The sequence below is a fragment of the Schistocerca americana genome, chromosome 6 (assembly GCF_021461395.2).
Source record: "Schistocerca americana isolate TAMUIC-IGC-003095 chromosome 6, iqSchAmer2.1, whole genome shotgun sequence".
NCBI classification, from domain to species: Eukaryota; Metazoa; Arthropoda; class Insecta; order Orthoptera; family Acrididae; genus Schistocerca; species Schistocerca americana.
This window is the reverse complement of record NC_060124.1, coordinates 57,240,111-57,255,185: the sequence shown is the minus strand read 5'-3', so window position 1 is coordinate 57,255,185 and position 15,075 is coordinate 57,240,111. Positions and strand designations below refer to the sequence as shown.

Genomic DNA, 15,075 nt, shown 5'->3' with positions numbered 1-15,075 from the left:
GGTTAGTGTTCATCACGAACGTGGTTTTGCAGTCATTGCAATGTTTACAAATGCGGAATGGTAGATGCCCATTCTATGTATGGATTAGCACGGGACAATAGCCGTGGCGCGGTACGTTTGTATCGAGACAGATTTCCAGAACGAAGGTGTCCCGACAGGAAGACGTTCGAAGCAATTGATCGGCGTCTTAGGGAGCACGGAACATTCCAGCCTATGACTCGCGACTGGGGAAGACCTAGAACGACGAGGACACCTGCAATGGACGAGGCAATTCTTCGTGCAGTTGACGATAACCCTAATGTCAGCGTCAGAGAAGTTGCTGCTGTACAATGTAACGTCGACCGCGTCACTGTACGGAGAGTGCTACGGGAGAACCAGTTGTTTCCGTACCATGTACAGCGTGTGCACGCACTATCAGCAGCTGATTGGCCTCCACGGGTACACTTCTGCGAATGGTTCATCCAACAATGTGTCAGTCCTCATTTCAGTGCAAATGTTCTCTTTACGGATGAGGCTTCATTCCAACGTGATCAAATTGTAAATTTTCAGAATCAACATGCGTGGGCTGACGAGAATCCGCACGCAATTGTGCAACCACGTCATCAACACAGATTTTCTGTGAACGTTTGGGCAGGCATTGTTGGTGATGTCTCGATTGGGCCCCATGTTCTTCCACCTACGCTCAATGGAGCACGTTATCATGATTTCATACGGGATACTCTACCTGTGCTGCTAGAACATGTGCCTTTACAAGTACGACACAACATATGGTTCATGCACGATGGAGCTCCTGTACATTTCAGTCGAAGTGTTCGTACGCTTCTCAACAACAGATTCGGTGACCGATGGATTGGTAGAGGCGGACCAATTCCATGGCCTCCACGCTCTCCTGACCTCAACTCACTTTTTATGGGGGCATTTGAAAGCTCTTGTCTACGCAACCCCGGTACCAAATGTAGAGACTCTTCGTGCTCGTATTGTGGACGGCTGTGATACAATACGCCATTCTCCAGGGCCGCATCAGCGCATCAGGGATTCCATGCGACGGAGGGTGGATGCATGTATCCTCGCTAACGGAGGACATTTTGAACATTTCCTGCAACAAAGTGTTTGAAGCCACGCTGGTACGTTCTGTTGCTGTGTGTTTCCATTCCATGATTAACGTGATTTGAAGAGAAGTAATAAAATGAGCTCTAACATGGAAAGTAAGCGTTTCCGGGCACATGTCCACATAACATATTTTCTATCTTTGTGTGTAAAAAATGTTTCCTGAACGTTTGGCCGTACCTATTTGTAACACCCTGTACACAGATGTACTCATACAAATCTAATACGCCCGAAGCATAGGGCAGTGAGTGGAGGACGTGCTTGACATAGTGATTATCTGAGGAGCTCCCAGCTCTCAGCCGGATTGGGGTGGGGTGGAGTTGGGGGTTAGGTGTGGATGGCACTCCTGTGATGGGGCGGGAGGCGTCGCCGGCTCGCGGAATTAGCTGCAAAGCCGCGACCGCGGGCGGCGGCGGCCGCTAAGCCGCCTCCGCCTCCGCCTCCCGCCCTGACAACGCCCCATCGACCGGCCGGCGGGCCGCGGCGGATCGCCGGATCGCGCCTCTAAACCGGCGGCACAATTAGCAGATTGCGGCGAGGGGCACCGTCCACAGCTCCTCGCCTTAATGTTCAGCCGCCGTGGTCGCACACCGAGAACATTTAACACATTGACTCCTATTCCGCAGGTACCGAGTTCGAATACTATTCTGGCTTTACTGATTTACATTTCGTGTTAGTTTTCCTAAGTCATTTTAGGTAACCGATTACGTCGTTACCGTGGTTCAAATTGCTAAAGCCGTTCTCACATGGGACGTGTTTGTCATCTGGAAGTACACCAGACGTGGTATCCGTCGTGGTCACTGCACGATCTGCTGTGTCTGACGGAACGTGCTCCTCATCGTAACTTGTGACCACTGCGCTCTCCAGCGGCAGTTATCAGTTGGGTGAAAATCACACACTTTGTTTATGGAATTGGAAATGAGCGTTTGGCGTCACTAGCCGAGAGGCGAACCTTGTGAGCGTGTGAGTGCTATTCTGTCATTATGCGCAACGGATTAATCTGAGATGTACCCTTTATCCTGTTGCTCCTGCAAGATGCAATTTCCACCCCCACACTAGTACAGAAGTCAGACACGCGCTCCTAACGTTCTAAAGAGAAATGCCTGAAAAACTTTCAGCAATAAATATCTTCTGGAGTTGTCCGCTGTAAGGAAATGACACAAAATTTCTTACGTAACTAGTGGGATACTAGGGTACTGGAGTAGTGCTACTTACAAGGGAACCTCCCCATCGCATCCCCCTCAGATTTAGTTATAAGTTGGCACAGTGGATAGGCCTTGAAAAACTGAACGCAGATCTATCGAGAAAACAGGAAGAAGTTGTGTGGAACTATGAAAAAAATAAGCAATGTATACAAACTGAGTAGTCCATGTGTAAGACAGGCAACATCAAGGAAAGTGCGAGCTCAGGAACGCCGTGGTCCCGTGGTTAGCGTGAGTAGCTGTGGACGAGAGGTCCTGGGTTCAAGTCATCCCTTGAGTGAAGAGTTTAATTTTTTATTTTCAGACAGTTATTATCTGTCACCAGTGTCGTATAGAATATATCAGACGTGTTTTCCTGTGCAGGAATCGGTTGACCTATGACCTTGCGATCAATTGTTTTCGGTTCCCATGGAGAGGCACGTCCTTTCGTGTACTAATCGCACCGTTTTGCGGTGCGGTCGCAAAACACAGACACTAAACTTATTACAGTGGACAGAGACGTCAATGAACGAACGGACAGATCATAACTTTGCGAAAGTAAAGAACATAAATTTTTCACTCGAGGGAAGATTTGAACCAAGGATCTCTCGTTCCGCAGCTGCTCACGCTAACCACGGGACCACGGTGCTCCTGAGCTCAGGCTTATCTTGATGTTGCCTATCTTGCACATGGGCTACTCAGTTTGTATATTTTGCTTATTTTTTTCATAGTTCCACACAACTTCTTCCTGTTTTCTCGATTGATCTGTGTTCAGTTTTGCAAGGCCTATCCACTGTGCCAACTTATAACTAAATCTGAGGGGGGTGCGATGGGGAGGTTCCCTTATTAGTGTAAGAAAAACATGAAACTAACGAAAATTATTATTATTATTATTATTATTATTTTTTTGAAAAATTCTGAGAAATCACAATGGCACTTTTAGTTATGAACTGAACAAGTTATTTCCGAGTTCTTTTTGGAATGTGAAGTTACCTCTTAAGGATAGGATTCGCTAATGAAATTTCTATACAAAGTTTAAGATTGTTATTGACTTGGCAGAATGGCTGAGAGCTGCACCTACTCAACTTGAATAATTATCCGTTAGAATGTTGCTAGGTACGGTCGAGGCTGTCGTGTGTGAAATGCAGTGAAGTGTATTGTCGTGGAGGAAATATGGGGCTCGCAAGAGCTGTAGCGCACAATACCGTAAGCTGCGACGACTGTCTCTGCGCCGCTCGCTGCTGACAAATAAGGTAACTCTCGTTCTGTCTGGATTGACCTTCGCCAATCAAACTCTCCCTATGCCTTGATGAACTCAAGGACTCCTATTTGCCCCTAGTCTAACTATTGGCGTGGTACTCTGGTCAGCTATTCAGTCCACTGCGATGCCACTCAAAAATTCGCTCGCAGGTGTTTAACTATAACTCTGTCCGTTCACACCGCACAATAAGTGTGGTGGCCAACACAGTGAACGACACTTAATCACAAGGACTCAATATAGAGTCGCACTCCGATTCGCTCTGAACAGACATGCTCTCCCAGTGAAGTGCTGAGTAGAGACTTGTTCCTCACTCTTTGAGTACACGTACGAGCACGCACACTCTCGTTACGTGTTCTCACTCCAAGAGCGACAACAGAACGGGCCGTCTCCACACCAGACGTGAAGGGGTACATCTTTCGGTCCCTTCCATTACTCCTTCAGCTCAAGGCGTCAGGAATATCGACTGCCAATCAGCATTGCTCTTCTAAAACGGGAGAATGACATTTCGTTCAAGGCGACCAATCCGAAAATCTGTAGCATCGGCGTTTGGCGTTTGCTATCTCCCTGTGAAAACTTCTAAAACTGAGTACTATGTTTGTAAAGAATGCATAGGCTGGGCGCTCCCACACAGCGTAGCGGAATTTGCTTTTCAGCAGAAAACGGGTTCGTTCTGCTTTTCACTCGGGCAAACGCTGTCTGCTCCACGGGCAGTCGCCGGCCGACGTAGATAGGTTAACTCGTCCTCGCCGGCCGGTGCGGCCATGTGGTTCTAGGCGTATCAGTCTGGAACCGCGTGATCGCTATGGTCGCAGGTTCGAAACCTGCCTCGGGCATGGATGTGTGTGATGTCCTTAGGTTAGTTAGGTTTAAGTAGTTCTAAGTTCTAGGGGACTGATGACCACAGATGTTAAGTCCCATAGTGTTCAGAGCCATTTGAACCATTTAACTCGTCCTCTGAAGGGACCAGCCCACTGGCGTGCGGTTTGCGTCTCCCAAACTAAAAGCTCCTGCGATCGTCATGTCTTGAATGTGTGTGTGTGTACACCAGCCTCAAGTATTTCAACCCGGTGCGCACTTGCGATTTACTAGTTATTTGCATATTGTTTACACGAATTCATACAACATTGACTTTATCTTATTTAGTTTGGGTTCGAATGAAGCGTCTTGATGTGGGGAATATGACTGTGAGGGCGGAATATGTAAGCAATGAAGGTCAGGAGACTACCACGTCTTACAACCTGTTATACAATATTTAATTATTTTTGTCATATTTCACAGTTACGAGTTGACGTACTACAAGGTCTTTGTTAAGATGTAACGTAACAAGCTGTGTGACTGAACTGAAACGAAATGGAGCTGCTAAAGTGTACAGGAGCTGTTGCGACGAAATCCAATAGATAACCATATCAAAATTCAGCTAACGCAACATTGTGACGTCAGGTTTGCTCATCGACGACTATTTCTTCTAAATACTGCTCCGTTTCGTCTAATATGTGTGCGGCATTTCGCTTAAAGTGAGAGCATACCCAAATAAAAACCGTAACATTCCTTGATGCACGTAATGAGGTGGACGTTGGCCGCAATGCAAACCTCCGATATTTTCGGTGTGCGGCCAGTTTAGCAGCTAAATGCTCAGCCCGGCGCCGCAAAACGTATTTCCTAATTAATATCACGGACGTGGTGTTGCAGGCAGTTGCGCGGGAGCCTGAGTGAAAGATAGCGCACTTCTTCTGGCGACCTCACCTGCCACTGTGGGGGTGGGAATATTGCCGCGGGGTAGGAGACGCGGCTGATAATTTAAGTGCGAGCGATTGCGGCCACGAGGGAAACGCCCACGCTGGAACCCAATTACGGCAACTGGCCACTGTACGTAGGGGCGGGGAGCGGAAAACACGCCGGAAACTCAAACTTCCACGTCGAGGAAAAACAAGGATTTATGCAGAAAGGGGAGTTTTCCTCCCGAAATGGTATCGCCGCTATCGTTGCGGAGGAGCGGTACTGAATAGGAATTCACCCTCGGTGCTTTCTTTTCGCCAGGGAAACTGGGGCTGGCGGCTGCTGGGGCGAGAGCCGGGCAGAAATTTGAGATGCAGCCCGAGGGGGCAGCGGGGGGTTGCTGGCTGGCGTAGCGCCGCGGGGAGGAGATGCGGCAAAATATGAAATACAGAGAGAGCAAGCGGAAGAAAAATAAATACGCGCCCGACTCACCGCTCTGACTGGGGTGAGTGCAAGTGGGAGTGGGATGGGAGGGGGGGGGGGGCTGCGAGGTTCAGACCCGCCCACAAGATACTGTCAGCCGGCCCCCGAGCCTGGGGCAAGCAGTGCGGGATTAGAAAGGGGATGGCCTGGCGCTAAGAGAATAACCCCTTGCCGCGCTGCCGGACGGGTCGCCTAACTTCTTGCTCGGCGCAGCCTGCGCATCTTCTCAGGGGGTTGCGGACAGCACGGCCCCCGGCGAGTGAGTCACCCCTCGTGGCGGGGACCCGCCCGCTTCGCAAATCCTCGCACCCGTCGCCGGGCGGTCCGTCCTGCACGGCTTGCGGCCGTTTGTGTTGTTGGATTAGGTAAATAAAAGCGGAAGTGCTCGCGGTGTTTGATGTCACCCTACCGCTGTTGGGCGACTCTGGTCCTCCGTAAATTATACGCATCGTCGCACTGGATAATCCCATCCGGCTACTTACACCTTTCTTCTTCCCCGGGGTCGTTTGCAAAGCGTAATCTCGTTAACGTTTCGTACTGCTCAGCTCAGTATGAATAATAAGACAACGTAATAGCTAGCGTCTCTCTTTCCTTCAGGCCAGCCTTCTCTCTCTCTCTCTCTCTCTCTCTCTCTCTCTCTCTCTCTCTCTCTCATACACACACACACACACACACACACACACACACACACACACGTACCAGATGGTTATAATTGAAGTGCAGCTACTTACAGAAATCCAGTGTGGTTTGTAATTATCGTATACCAGCGAAAATAGTTAGATATGGAACAGATTCAAGCTGGAAAATTTAATTCGAAGTTTGGCCACCAATTGAAAATTTCGCGCTGTGATTGGAATGTTTCCCATATCTAATGGATTAGGAAGGAGACTTGGTCAGAAGCGGTCAAACAAGTGAGAAACGCATAATTTTGATTTTATTATTGACCGCCACTTGCACAATTTGTTCAATATGAGCACCTGAGACGTCCACAACTCTCGGCACAGCGTCAGATTTGCACCTGGTGGCGAAAATTGCAACTAATTTTTTTTCTCCACCGTATATCGGTTCCGCACTAACGCGGTAGCGCATCTACTAAAGTTTCGGTGCCATATGATAATTACAGCCCACACTAGACCTCCGTCAGTAGCTGCACTGTTATTATAACCACCTGGTAAATGCACACTGCACGCATCCACACACGGAGATAGAGAGAGAGAGAGAGAGAGAGAGAGATGGGGAGGAGGGAAGAAGAAGAAGAAGAAGAAGAAGACGGGACCGGAAGGGGGGGAGGGGTGAGAAATATTGAACCTCCTGAAACCAAGCGTCTGATAGAGCTATGACATCATCAAAATGACAGTGAAAAAGTGACGGAATGGCAGAAAGGAGCTATCGTGTCTGGATGTGCCCGCGACCACACACCACGAATGAAGCTGCCCGAATTGTTGGTGTTTCAATCCGGGGCTGCGCAACGTGTCTACGAGTAAGAGTGTACCACTCACATATTATTAATTTCGGGTAAGGCAGATGCCAGACTGAGATTCATTGGAACAGTCTTTGGGAAATGTAGTCCATCAGTCCTATTGCCGACGGCCTTGCCGCAGTGGTAATACGGGTTCCCGTCAGATCACCGAAGTTAAGCGCTGTCGGGCTGGGCTAGCACTTGGATGGGTGACCATCCGATCTGCCGAGTGCTGTTGGCAAGCGGAGTGCACTCAGTCCTTGTGAGGCAAACTGAGGAGCTACTTGATTGAGAAGTAGCGGCTCCGGTCTCGGAAACTGACATACGGCCATGAGAGCGGTGTGCTGACCACATGCCCCTCCATATCCGCATCCAGTGACGCCTGTGGGCTAAGGATGATACGGCGGCCGGTCGGTACCTTTGGGCCTTCATGGCCTGTTTGGGAGGAGTTTAGTTTTTTTTTTAGTCCATCAGTCCAGCAACAAAGGAGATAACTTACAAAATACTCTTTCGAGCAATGCTTGAATACGGTTCGTCAGTCTGCAGTGTGTACCAGATAGGATTGATCGTAGAAAAATCCAAACAAGAGCAGCGTGTTTCGTTACAGGTCGATTTAGTAAGCTCGAGAACGTCACGGAGGTATTCAGCCGTATCCAGTGGCAGACAATGGAAGAAGGCGTTCAGCATCGAGCTGTAGTTTACTGTTGCGAGATATTCCTAGACGAGTCAACCATTGCTTCCTCCAACGTTTATCTCGCAAAAAGACTGTGAAGATAAAATAAGTTGCGGGCCCACAGAGATGTTTACAAGCGGTCGTTCTTATCGCGAACCATTCGTGACTGGAATAGGGGATGAAGAAAGTGATACTGGTACACAAAATACATTACGCCACACACGGTAAGGTGGCTTGCGTAGTGTAGATGTAGATCTGCACGTACGCCTTCACGATTAGTATGATTTCGAAAATCCGAACTTCAAAACGGCAAATGATGTATTCAAAGGGCTGCATGGGTACGTTCCTGGTTTTCCAAACGCTTAGGCATGCTGTCGCAGCTTGACTGGAACCCTAAACCACCCTATCTTTGTCGGAATGTATGTGACTACCTGGAACAGCGGGCGGAACGCACCACTCACCATCGTCGCAGTCCGAAAGTGGCTGGAGCTCGATATGGTGTCTTGAAGGAGCTTGTGGTCTCTTTTCCTCAACGAATCGAGGCTAGGGGCAGTGGTACCCAGTATTAGCGTGATTTCTCCTGGAAGTTGTGAGATATGTATCACAGTTTTGGGTCAACTAATGAATGATATACATTTGCCTGCGTAGGTTTTCGATCGGTTTTCTGAACTACATACTGAACTTCGAGTGTACGCCTCTTTGTTTCTAGTCTCAACAGTGGGCGTGGTTTGGGGCGCGCTAGCGGGCAGCGAATACTGTGCAGTAGCATGCGTGGGAGGATCGCTGTGTGGTCGCGTTTCTCGTATGTTCGGGCTTGGCAGCAGAGCGCACCTGTCTGGCACATTTATTATGTATAATGTATCCCTTCTTAGTGTGATTTGTAATACTTGTAGGGCGGTCAGTATGTTGGTGGCACATGGTATTTAAATTGTCACGATGGATGTTTTATGGAAATCAGACGGAACCGATAAAACAAACGTTGGCATTGTTTCTTATTTCACGACTTACGTAATTAGCTCCGACTATCACTAACCTCCCCTGAACTTGGAAGCACAGGAACCTACCAATAATGTTAGTGAGCTGGCTCCCTATGCAACTCGCACGTTAGGACGGGGACCAAACTAAGACCCAGCGAGACGATATAGTCTTTCGGTAAACTGAAGAGCGAGCAGGCGAGTCCCCACTCTCTCTACTCAATTACGTCACAAGAAGCGCCTGTTTCTATATACCGGCGTTACCGCAGTGTGCTTTTTAAATACGTGACAGCGCCGAGCTCAGACATTCCTGTGAGTATTTATTTCCCGCTAACAGTGTGAACAACATACGGAGTACAAAAATTAATAACTAATATAACAAACGAAAGAAACGCACATCAACAGGAGCTGTGTAATTCACCATAAGATGCACCCTACTTCTAGATGGGAAACTGATTCTTTGCATGTACTTGGCGTAAGCTGTTTTTTTGTGGCTGCTTCTTTCATCGGACTATTTCGGGCTTTCGCCACTAATCGGAAGTATCTGTATTAGAAAAGGTAAATATTTCTTATGTTTCTTACAGTATATAGCTTTTTATAAGTATATGGTTTTCTACATTATTGTAATGTGACTTGCCTCATATGTATTGCTTTTTTGCGTGTGCCAAAGATAATATTTCATCGTAATAACATTTTTATATGATTTATATATGCAATCAGTATAATAACCTTTTACGATAATATGTAGTTGTCTGTGGCATTTGCTGCACATGCAAAGATCATTATTTCTTATATATCGTAGACTATATATAATATTACTTCTGGTTTCTATTATCTGTGTTAACAGACTATAAAAACGTCTTGAATGCTAAACAATACTAGTCAAATTTTCGACGAATTTATTGTCTATTAGATTGATCTGTCTGTTTCAAATAATGCCAGGATGTATCATTACAATTGTTTAGTTTCCTAGAGCGATCTGTACGTTTAAAGTAATCTCGGGCTGTTATATTATAATTTTTAAGTGTATAATTAAACATCTTGACATGATTTTAAACGAACAGACCGATCTGGAAAACAAATAATTCTTTCATAACTTCACTGGTATTCTTTAGCATTCCCTTGCTCTGTTAACAAAGCTAACACAAATTAAAAGTCTATGGTACATAACACAAAATGATTTTGCATGCAGAGCAAATGCCACTAACAAAATGTATTCGTAAAAATGTCTTATGCTGATTGCATATAGATGTATATACGCATATCATAGGTGTATAATCATATTGTTGTATGATTATTATGAAACATCGTTTTTGGCATATCGCAAAATGCAGTAACGTAAGGCAAGCCACTATAAAACTGGATACTTCATGCTCATAAAACATTATATGGTATAAATAATTTTTTGTTGTTGTTGTTGTTGTTGTTGTTGTGGTCTTCAGTCCTGAGACTGGTTTGATGCAGCTCTCCATGCTACTCTATCCTGTGCAAGCGTCTTCATCTCCCAGCACCTACTGCAGCCTACATCCTTCTGAATCTGCTTAGTGTATTCATCTCTTGGTCTCCCTCTACGATTTTTACCCTCCACGCTGCCCTCCAGTACCAAATTGGTGATCCCTTGATGCCTCAGAACATGTCCTACCAACCGATCCCTTCTTCTAGTCAAGTTGTGCCACAAACTTCTCTTCTCCCCAATTCTATTCAATACCTCCTCATTAGTTATGTGATCTACCCATCTAATCTTCAGCATTCTTCTGTAGCATCACATTTCAAAAGCTTCTATTCTCTTCTTGTCTAAACTAGTTATCGTCCATGTTTCACTTCCATACATGGCTACACTCCATACTAATACTTTCAGAAACGAATTCCTGAAACTTAAATCAATACTCGATGTTAACAAATTTGCCTTCTTCAGAAACGCTTTCCTTGCCATTGCCAGTCTACATTTTATATCCTCTCTGCTTCGACCATCATCAGTTATTTTGCTCCCCAAATAGCAAAACTCCTTTACTACTATAAGTGTCCCCTTTCCTAATCTAATTCCCTCAGCATCACCCGATTTAATTCGACTACATTCCGTTATCCTCGTTTTGCTATTGTTGATGTTCATCTTATACCCTCCTTTCAAGACACTGTCCATTCCGTTCAACTGCTCTTCCAAGTCCTTTGCTGTCTCTGACAGAATTACAATGTCATCGGCAAAGTTTTTATTTCTTCTCCATGGACTTTAATACCTACTCAGAACTTTTCTTTTGTTTCCTTTACCGCTTGCTCAATATACAGATTGAATAGCGTCGGGGAGAGGCTACAACCCTGTCTCACTCCCTTCCCAACCATTGCTTCCATTTCATACGCTTCGACTCTTATAACTGCCATGTGGTTTCTGTACAAATTGTGAATAGCCTTTCGCTCCCCGTATTTTACCCCTGCCACCTTCAGAATTTGAAAGAGAGTATTCTAGTCAACATTGTCAAAAGCTTTCTCTAAGTCTACAAATGATAGAAACGTACGTATTTCCTCACGTGTTCCAACATTTCTACGGAATCCAAACTGATCTTCCCCGAGGTCAGCTTCTACCAGTTTTTCCATTCGTCTGTAAAGAATTCGCATTAGTATTTTGCAGCTGTGACTTATTAAACTGATAGTTCGGTAATTTTCACATCTGTCAACACTTGCTTTATTTGGGATTGGATTTACTATATTCTTCTTGAAGTCTGAGGGAATTTCGCCTGTCTCATATATCTTGCTCACCAGATAGTAGAGTTTTGTTAGGCTTGGCTCTCCCAAGGCTGTCAGTAGTTCTAATGGAATACTCCCGGGGCCTTGTTTCGACTTAGGTCTTTCAGTGCTCTGTCAAACCCTTCACGCAGTATCATATCTCCAATTTCATCTTCATCTAACTCCTCTTCCATTTCCATTTATTACAAGAAATATATTGTCTTCTATAATACAGATATACGACGCTCTCCAAGCAGCAGACCGCCATAATGTAGAAGACACGCTAATGCTTGTCCATCCTGTGCGGCAGGTAGGGCGTTCTTCTGGGGAAGACCACTTCCCTCGCCACAAGCACTGCTCATTCTTCAGTTTACCGACAGACTATATCAGGGAACGAGCGTACATGGTGACTAACGTTTCGTCTAGTGTGCTTACTAAGCTACGTACACTTGGAAAGCCTGTCTTATGCTGTGCTTCATGTTGCAGACCGGCCCAGCTTACTAGGTGTACATTTAATGAGCAGCCCATTACTCACCACTGGAAGCACCTGCCTTGCGTATTTCTTCCCTGTTACGTCAGCGCAGCCGCGACAGTACGGGGAGCCCAACCCCCTCCCCCCAGCCCCTCCTGCTTGGTCGTCACTGCACCCCTCGTGGGCCCGCAAGGGCTGCACAGCAATTAGTGGGACAGTGGCGACCCCCGCCCGTCGCGCCAGAATTGCCCCCACCCACACACCAACCACCCCCTCACCCCCACCAGCATACCCGTGTGCCTTCCCCCTCGGACGCCAACGGTCGACGGTCTCATTTTCTTCCCCGTCCGGCACTCTCCCCCTCAAACCCCCCCCCCCCCCCATCCCCATCTCCCAACCGCGCCGCTGATTTTCCTGGCAGCCACGCCGAATGAGGGCGGCAGGGGGTGATTCCGAGAGGTGGGTTAACCGCCGCTGCCAATTAAATGAGAATATACCTCGATGCGTCAGAAACAAAAGAAATTTATTTTTTCTCGGGCCAGGGGCGGAGGAAAGCGACAGGAGAATTATTTTGTGTCTGAAATACGTCTCGCCGAGGCGGCGAGAGAGAGAAATGGTGCGCCAGGGACCTAAACCAGACGGAGTATACTCGCCACATATTAAAATAATTGTCGCTGTGGATCAGGAATGTAATAGAATTTGAGTCATCGAATACCAAGAGAACAGAATGGTGACAAGGCAGAGTAGCAGCTGGCGAGGAATACTAGAACAAACCGGGTAGGAGGCACGTCTATGGAAAACCCTTACCAGATGAAGAAGCAAGTTCGTGTGAGGTGCGTGCTAAGGCAGACGCGCAAGAGGATCGCGCAAAAGGGCGGCACGAGGAACGGAGGGGAGTGGGATTGGGGGTAGGGGGTGGAAGGAGAGGAAAGAGGTGATGATATGTAGGACAGGCCAGAAATAAAATTTACAAAAAGAAATAGTCGATTCTGACTGTTCTACGTAATGAGTCGAAAGATAGGCACATGTATTGAAGAGATGAAAGGCGCAGTGCCCAATCAATCTACAGTCATAGGTCCTAAATCTCTAATCCTGAAAAGGGAGTGACAACGCCGATGACTACTGTTGAAACGCGGCAGGCAAATTCACACGCCTTTCTCATTTAATATGAGATTGATTCTGCACTCGCCGGCCGGGATGGACGAGCGGTTCTAGGCGCTACAGTCTGGAACCGCGCGAGCGCTAGGGTCGCAGGTTCGAATCCTGCCTCGGGCATGGATGTGTGTGATATCCTTAGGTTAGTTAGGTTTAAGTAGTTCTACGTTCTAAGGGACTGATGACCTCAGCAGTTCAGTCCCATACTGCTCAGAGCCATTTTTTTTTTATTCTGTAGTCAGAGGCTGATAACGATACGGATTTCATTGTCAATGCTTTTAATAAACTATATGGGATCATAGTGACTGTCCTTAGTAAGCTCTGTGTAGCTTCATTGCCTTTCATTTAACTTGATGCTGGACTCACTTGCTTTGCTGAATGATTTTTGTGTGCATGGGAAGCGACTGGCGTGTTGAATCTGGGATGTTTAATATAAGGCTGTTCATATTAATTACATGTGAAATTTTACAAGTAGACAGGATTTCAGTCATATTTCATGGCGTTGTGGTCGTTTAACAAAGTTGCAATTTTCTGCAATTTTCTGTTGTGTACAAGTCCCCGGAAATGTCACCAGCGATCCTTCTGAGTCATTGCTTTAGACAGTCACTACCTTTTAAGCTTACAACGTAGTACAAAACCATCCAAAATCTTTTGTACAAAAACCAAACAAATACAAAATCATCACTCTTAAGCTTACTCCTTAATTACAAGTATTAGTTGGATTTTGAGAGGGATCCCAACTTATATTATCTGCACAGCATTGTGTCTTATACTGATGTTGTGCTGACATTATGGTGCATCTGAAATGATTGCATGTACGACTGCGGGAAGCGGATTGTACTGCAGTTATTCAGAGGGAATACGTGAGAATGAGGGGACCTTTATGTTGCTACAGCGCCACTTCACAGTGACGTCTTCTCCCTTTCCCCCCCCCCCCCCCCCTTCCCCTTCCAAAACATCCATGGACGCTAGCACTGTGATTCGTTTATCTGCGGTAGGAATAAGCAGGAGAAAGAAACCGGGAGGAAAATTATCCTGTCCCGCTCATCATATAAGGAGTTTCTTCACCAAACACAGTGGAGCACTCGAGACAGAAATTCTTTCGTCCTCGCTAGGACGAATTCTGCACACTTCGCCGAATACAAACATTAGTGGAAACTCGAGGTAATGAGACTCCGTTGTATTTGAACAGCGGTTAAATATTCTTTCTTCGCATTGTCCGTATGACGTTGAGTAAGAAGCACCTTGTACCAGCCGCCAGTTTAAGAAAGCAAGAACATTCGAAGAACAAGAGGGAAGGACACGTTTCTCTCTCGCAAAGTATGACATGAAACAATGGCTGGAACATCGACAGTGTAGGAAAAGATAGGTTGGTACTTACCGTAAAGATGACATATTAAGATGCAGACAGGCACAATTAAAAGCTTCTTACATAAGCTTTCTGCTACAGCCTTCGTCAGAAAAATAAAAACACACCATTCATTCACGCAAGCAAGCACATCTTTCGCATACATGAGACCTCCAACTCCGACAGCTCGAACCAGAAAGAATAATGTGAGGCAGACTAAAATAACCTAGTCTTCCCCACTTTTTGTCGTTTCCTATCCAACTCGGAGCGAATTCACCTGCGCTTCTTCACTACTATGGAACGAGTCCGATAATTGGAAGCAAGACAAGAATCATAGCTTTATGTCGCGACCGAGACAAATAGAAAATACGAAAGAGGTATTCCCAGAAATAATGCTTTAGGGACGGCTCATGGGTCGGGCGAAGAGTTTGCATTCAAGCCAGCAACATAGTTACCCGATGGAAGGAAACATGTTGGAAAATTCATCTAAAATTACAAAGAAAAAAATTCTAAAATGCAGACTGTTTT

At 46.3% G+C, this 15,075-nt stretch overlaps 1 protein-coding gene and 1 pseudogene across 1 annotated transcript in view; both read left to right on the top strand.

The window, feature by feature from the left end:
- The window catches only part of LOC124619955, a 615,134-nt gene that overhangs the window by 553,026 nt on the left and 47,033 nt on the right, over positions 1-15,075 (top strand). The gene's annotated exons all lie outside the window — the stretch shown is intronic.
- Positions 7,331-7,448, top strand: LOC124620445 (annotated as a pseudogene).